Consider the following 7514-nt stretch of genomic DNA (forward strand, 5'->3'; position numbering starts at 1 on the left):
ATAGGCCGAGTGATTTGTTCCTGATGAAGGAATGCTTCCTCCTTGTTCAATCTCTTAATAACTGATTGTTGTTTCATCTTTTTATGAATTTCAGCCACGTGTAACCACATAGCCATTCTTATGATTGTATAGAACGCAGTGTCGAGTGTTTGAAGACCTGCAGTGGATAGTTTTGTTTCTGCCACACTGCATCATTTCAATATTTATTAGGTGTATCTCGTATCAGCTCTGAGCCATAGGATGCTTTAAAAGTCATTTTGAATAGCAGAAATCAAATGCAAGCACTTCAAAACGGCTGTTAGTGGGTCATCTCACTTCGAAATGAAGTTTTAACTGCAACTCACGAGGATTGTACTGTGGGCAGTTTTTATGTTACGTACATAACTTTACAGCAAATTCTTCTTAAATATTGAAAACCTCTGCACTATTCTTTCTCACACTCACTGGATTGCTCACACTTCCATTGTGGATAAAGTCACAATTCTTGCTTAAAAGTTGCGATTGATTTGAGAATATGTATTTGTGGAGGCTTAACTCTGATGCAGCAACTGCGACGATACTGAGAGAAACGGCTTCAAAGGGTTTTCTAATGTCAATTTTCACGCTGTTATCTCTTAATCTGAGCATAGTTCAGCCAAACCCCTCAGTTACAGGAGATATATAGTTGTCGAAGTGCAATTTAAGTCAAAGTTACTGCTTTGTAAGGTATTGTGCAGTTCGCTATAAAATTGTGATTTGAAAACCAACAAACATTCTCTCAAATACTCTCTCTTTTTCTTACACAAATACACACATATATGCATTCACTTGTGTTTAAAGCTGGTCTTGTTCTTTAAAGCTGGCAGTCCATGCTCCTTAAGAAGGATTTATATGCTAAAGGAGAATTATTGCTTTGTGCTTCCCTTGGGCAAGACATTTTCACCATCTATTTGTCTTGTCTATCACTGTATACACTGTACCTCTTTAATTCTTCCAGCAATGGTGCATACTATGTACAATATACACAGAAATTTTGAAATGTAATGCTATTGTGAAAATTTCCAATAGATTATTATGTATTTTCACATCTAATGCAAACATGCATGTTTTTTTTGTTTTTTTTAACATTATATTCATGCTTTTCTTTGTGGTTTAGAGAGATAAACGTGTAAGAGTTGAATTCAAAATGCTGACAGTGCTATTTATTATTATTTCATTTGTTGATGCAACTTCTTTATGAACTACTGTGGTTAAGTCCAGCTTCTCATATTGTGGATCACATTTCATTTTTGACAGTTGCCAGCTAACAATTAACTTTATACTTTAGGATTGTAAGTGATGGATGAAGTCGGATGTTGCATCGGGCTGTGCATTGGTGCACATTGCTGTATATGCAATGTTCAGTGGGTTTTTGCAGGCTGTCGTTATCAATGTTACAAACATATGGTGTTTCTGTTTCACCAAACTCTTGTTGTAAACTTCTAGTGAACATTGGAGTAAATTTTCCAATAGAAACAAGCTTTTTGGTAAATCATTTGCAGCAGAGTTGCCACAGATGTAGCATATGTTTGCAATAATGCTGCAAAATCAATTAATCACTAACATAACAGTGTATTATTATATATGTCTGAGTGTATACAATATATAAATATATATACACACACACACACACACACTCACACATATATTATGTAAACTAAAACTTTTATGTAGATGTGATTAATTGCGATTAATCGATTTGACAGCACTTTAAAATTTAAAGCAGTTGCTTTTGGAACAGATCCAGCTTGAATAACCTGTTAAATAAACTGTTGTTTTCATGGTTACATTCTTGCACACATACAGTAGTTTGTACAGTATACAGTAATGCTTGCTGACACATGATGTGTGTCCATCTCTGTGCACCAAAAACAATGACTTTCAAAGAGATTTCTCAATCTGATTGTTTAAAAGGCAAGTCAAAATTATTTGTAGAGTGCCTTTCATAATACACACAATTTCAAGGCAGATTTATAGAAAGTCATACTGTTATGTCTATAATAGCTATTATGTAGAATTCAGAAACCCTCGTCATTGGCGACACCTGTGGCCGTTAAGTGAATTGCAGCCAGTCCAGGACTGCTCGTGCACACGTAACGTGAGAAGAGACTCAACGTGATTCAAGGCCCCGATGAATTCACAGGGAATTTCTTTTCTTTCTTCGATTATTAGAAGAAGTAAAAAGACGTTGTAAATAACTTTGCAGCGATATACTTTTAAAGGTGTGGATATGTTTGCACCAGCTCTGGGATTCACCGGCATTATGTCGACAGATGAGGTAATTCATTAAAATTACACTGATAGTTTGAGGCCTATTTCACAACCTATGAAGTAGGGAAATGTCTCGTTTTTTAAGTTTCGTTACAAGCTGTTGACACATTGGCAATAAAAAGCAGATTAATAGGCCCTACATAAAAAGTATTACAAAAATACTTTTCCCCTTTGAAAGTCCCCATGAGATCAAAATGTATTTATTTTATAAATACAATAAATATTATTTTTTGTTTTTTGGCTTTTATGAATATATTCACTACATATTCCATAAAATATGTTGGCCTTGCTGTTATCTATAAGCTAGTGTGCTCTAAAACAATGACAAAATTTGCATTTAGAAGATATAAGCATTGAAAACTTGCAGTCTCTCACTTTCACCAAGATGGATCAATGATTTTGATTGCATCACTCTGCACTTCAGCTTCTCATCAGATTTTCTGTCCAATCAAATGCTCTCTAGAATCTGAAGCCTCTTGTGCAGCTGAAATCAGTCATTGTTCCACATTTACTATTTTCAACATGGTGAATGGCACATAGTGCACTATGTAGGGGATAGGGAACGATTCAGACAATGTAAAAATGCTTTCCATTGGGGCGAATGACGTTTGGTTTTACGTTAGTGTCACGCAAACCGCTGCAGCTCTGGTCCAGAGACACGATATACAGAGCGGATTATATGTGCGAATCGGCGCAGATCCAGAAAACGTATCGGATTTATTTGAGTTCTGCACAGAATGCTGTATTTTAAAGCGATATGGAGGAGATTAGGAGGAGAAACGGTTAGAGATTAGGAGGAAACTGCGGCTTTATCGAGCTCAACGGCTCTGGCTGAGCCGTGATATAAACTAAACGCTATTTTAAAAAGGGGCGGAGCCTATCGATATGTCCCGCCCTGTCTTCCTGTTTCAGTAGAAATTACGTCAACATATGGAATAATGCTGTGGGTTTCAAAGCACTTCAGTGGGCCTTTAATAGGGTGACCATACGTCCTCTTTTTCCAGGACATGTCCGACCGGGATTTCGAGATCGCCCAAAATGTCCGGGATTCGGCTTTTGCTTTCTACAGTCGCCATTCATTAGGTTTACATTATTACATTATTTGACACTGACACGTACGCACCAGCTTTGCAGGTCATGCATTCTGCTTCACACGGATCCCGACCGGGACGAAAACACAGGAATTTTCTTAGCAATGCTAAAACGCACATTAACCGATCACTTGTTTAGCGTTCATGTAAACACTACATTCAGATTCACCAATCGGAATGAATTCAGTCCGATTGAAACAAAAGGTGTGCATGTAAACATAATGAATGGCGACTGCAGAAAGCAAAAGCTGAATCCAGGACATTTTGGGCGATCTCGAAATCCCGGCTGGACATGTCCGGGAAAAAGAGGACGTATGGTCACCCTACCTTTAACATGATGCAAATTTTAGCAAGTGGTGCTCACTGCAGAGTCAAATGACATCCAACTCCACCTCTCTGGACGTCTAATGGGTGGAGGGATAGAGTTATGTGTAAATTTCTGTGCACCTAAAACAATGACTTTCAAGAGATTTCTTAATTTGATCTGAAAATTATTTGTATAGTGCCTTTTATAATGTCTTGTGTAGCAGATATATCAGTGCCACAGTGCTTCGGCACACCTGAGCGTTTGAATGTAATTAGAAGATGTAAAATAGAGTTAAAATATACAAAAACACTGCAAACAGGTAACCCCACCCTAAACTTACACGACTGGTTGAGCTAAAAGGTGACATTTGGACAGTTTAAATAAACAGAGCAGAGCTTTGAAAGTGCCATAGGGTCACAGCATTCGCACTGTTTATGACCCCGTCAAGCTATGAATGGCATACTTATATTTCTCTTTGCACAATAAACTGGGATCATTAATTTATTTAGCTTTTAAATAAAATACACACTTTATCTAATCACACTTACAAATTAAAGGGATACTTCTCCGATTAGCATTAAGCTTTATATCAGTAGAAACCCGGTAGTATTTTGGAGTGACCGTGCTTCCCTCCCTCGTGTCCCCCTGAGACGAGAGATTTCTGTATTGTTTTTTTCTGGAATAAAACCTCCGATGACGCAAAAATCGTCATTAAGTGTCATCAGAGGCTTTTTAGTCCAGAGGCGAGAGACTCCAGCCAGTAGGAGGAGCTCGTCCCGCATGTCTTCAACCCGCCCATAGGGGGATCTCACGATAAAATGCCGTCTTTTCAGTTTCGAGTCAACTAGTAGCCTAGTTGTATCATTTCTCCCGATACGGCCCTCTGTAACCGGTGGGCGTGGCTTGGGAGTGGCCTCGTAGGTCAGCGAAGCAAGTGCATTCTGGGAGTTGTTGTCTTTCATCCACATGAGCCAAAAATACATTTTCTGGCTTTTCTCAGTCTAGAAGGCACCAACTTCTAAAATAATTTCACATTTCTACTACAAAAATGACCCAATTTAAATACACATTCATCTTTCCAGCGGTGAAATATCCCTTTAATGGGCGTAATGAAAATGTCCATGAAAATAATTGCAACTCAAGTCATCAGCTCAAGTTTAAGTGTAGTCCCTAGTGTTCTTATATTTGCCAGGCAAGTCACCTTTTACATCTTAAAAGATTTTGAACTTTTTTCTTTTCTTTTCTTTTTTACTGATTATTTACATTGCACTTAGCCTCGTTTCAGTTTTCTCAGCCCTTTATGGAGATTTGGTGTGCATTTGATCATGAGCTGAAACGTGTTTTATCAACACATAAATAAATGAACGAAACTTGATATTTCCTATAGCACTTCATAGTGTGCATTGCTCTCATGCCACTGAAAAAGACAATTCCAGGAGTCCTCGTTGCTGAGCTAAGCATCCCGATCATCAATTCTCAAGCAGATAATGCTTACTGCAGCTGATGGACTTGTCAATATCATGTAGCTTAAATCCTACATCATGTGCTGCTTATCATGGTATCTGGATAGATGGATGGATGCATGGACAGATGATAATTAATTAATTCACCCGACTTCTTCATTGGAATAGATCACATACACAGTGCTGACAGTATTGATGGGTGAAGGTGTGTGATTTAACTATATATTGCTTAATGTCATGCTAAGTATATGAAACCTCATATGGTGTGACACAACATCATAAGGTGTGACAGGGTTTTCTTGTCACACCATATGATTATTTTGTCACACAGTATGATATGAACTGCATTTAAATACATAAATAATGCTTTTAGATACATATTTTATAGCTAATAGGTAAGTTTATTGAATATTTCCTCCTTTTAACACATTTTGATACTGTATTATTCACACATTTAATATCTATACACCAACTCAATTTGGTGAATTCTACTTCCCTACTATCCCATTTTCAAGCTGAATCCATGTTAAACTACAGCATTTTGTCACTCAAATGTTTCCCTTTTTTATTTTTCAGTTTGAGGTAGATTTCAGTAGATGGCGAGATATGGCGAATACAGAAAGAACAAGGAAATAATACATCATTAGCTTGCTGTTCGGTCATTGTTTTACTCATCCTCATTTTGAAATGAATTTATGCATTAAATAAAAAATGTTCAATGATTTATTAAAGATTATTAGAATGCATTTAGTTAATATTCAGCAGATTAAAATAAAAAGTGCAACATCAAATGAATACAGTAAGTGGATAAATGAATGTGTTATAAACATGATTCTTTGCTACTTTGAGTAGATCTCAGTGTTTTAAACTATTTTGTGATTTTTGCTGTAACTGAAACAATGATTCACTTGTGAAATTAAGTTTGGTTGTTTGTTAAATGCAGCTAATACAGATTTTTGCAAACAGATTGTTGTGTGGTGTGACATCATATGGTGTGACACCATGTCATTTGGTGTGACATTCAGAATTTTTAAAGAAATTGAGGCTTTTTGGTTATTAATCATAAAATCATCAATGTGACAGATGGGGAATAGTGCCAGCAAAGGTTACAAGCATTTTGGTGCTTTTATAACAAGGTATTCCCAAATTAATATGAAGTATATTGAAAGATTACGAGTAAACGTCTTTCTATGAGTGTTGATAAAGTAAAATAATGCAAAATGTAACATATTTGCACATAAGAAATGCTATACTTTTATATAGTAATGATAAAGAATCAGGATAAATTGTCTTACATTATCACATTATACCCCTTTTTAATTTAATACACAATAACATTTATGTCACACCATATGACAATTTTAGCCACTAAGACAGTAAACTAGTGAATAAATGTAAATTTCAGGACAAAATCTACAAGACCACATATATATTTGGAAATATAAGAGTTGGTAGAATATAACCCAATGAGTTCCATGACTTACATTTGAGATTTTTTTTAAAAACTTTTTTTTAGCCAAATATGTCAACCACCCAAATACAGATTCAGAGAGTAGGCAAAAATTGACTGTGAAAAGTCAACAATGTAGTACACAAAAAGAAAATTATATTTGTATTTATAAAGTTCATTTATTTTTGTAGCAATGCGTTACATGTAAACTGAATATGCAGTTGCTTGTTCATTTTTACACACTCTATTATGTCTTTCTCTAACATAGAGTATATCGTTACATATCTTCCTATTGCTTTTCCATGACAAGAATTTTTAGTTTAGAAAAAAAGTACTGTAAAAATACAAGTGTATTCATACAGTACTGATGTAGCTGCTGCTGTTCAGAGATGTGATGTTCCTCCATGTTCAGAAATGGTGGTGATTGTGCTGTCAGCAAACCATTTACGCAGACAAAACTGACATTCTTGTACAGTAAAGAAAGCAGTTGGAGTCAACAAAAAATATGAAACTTGTATATAACAAATATTTCCATGGTGAAAAAGCATCTAAGCATTTTAACCAGTGTGGCTCACCTGATGACAAAAACACACTGTAAAAAATTTAACCGTGATTTTTACGGTAAAAAAACGGCAGCTGTGGTTGCCAGAACTTTACCGTCAAAAATACGGTAGCAACCCGTTATTGGTTTTACAGACTTAACTTAAAATTTACAGTAAACTGTATTTTATTATCTGATATAATGTGAATTTACCGTCCTATTGAAGTATTAATATCTGTTTTGTACCATAATACACTGATAACCACCAATCACAGCAGTGATGATAGTCACATGATCAATCAAAGCTCATCACAAGCAGCTCTTCCACAAGAAAGTTAATTCTATAGAAGCTGCACAGTGTCATTCACACAAA

The sequence above is a fragment of the Abramis brama genome (assembly GCF_963993115.1).
Source record: "Abramis brama genome assembly, chromosome: 5".
Classification (NCBI taxonomy): domain Eukaryota; kingdom Metazoa; phylum Chordata; class Actinopteri; order Cypriniformes; family Leuciscidae; genus Abramis; species Abramis brama.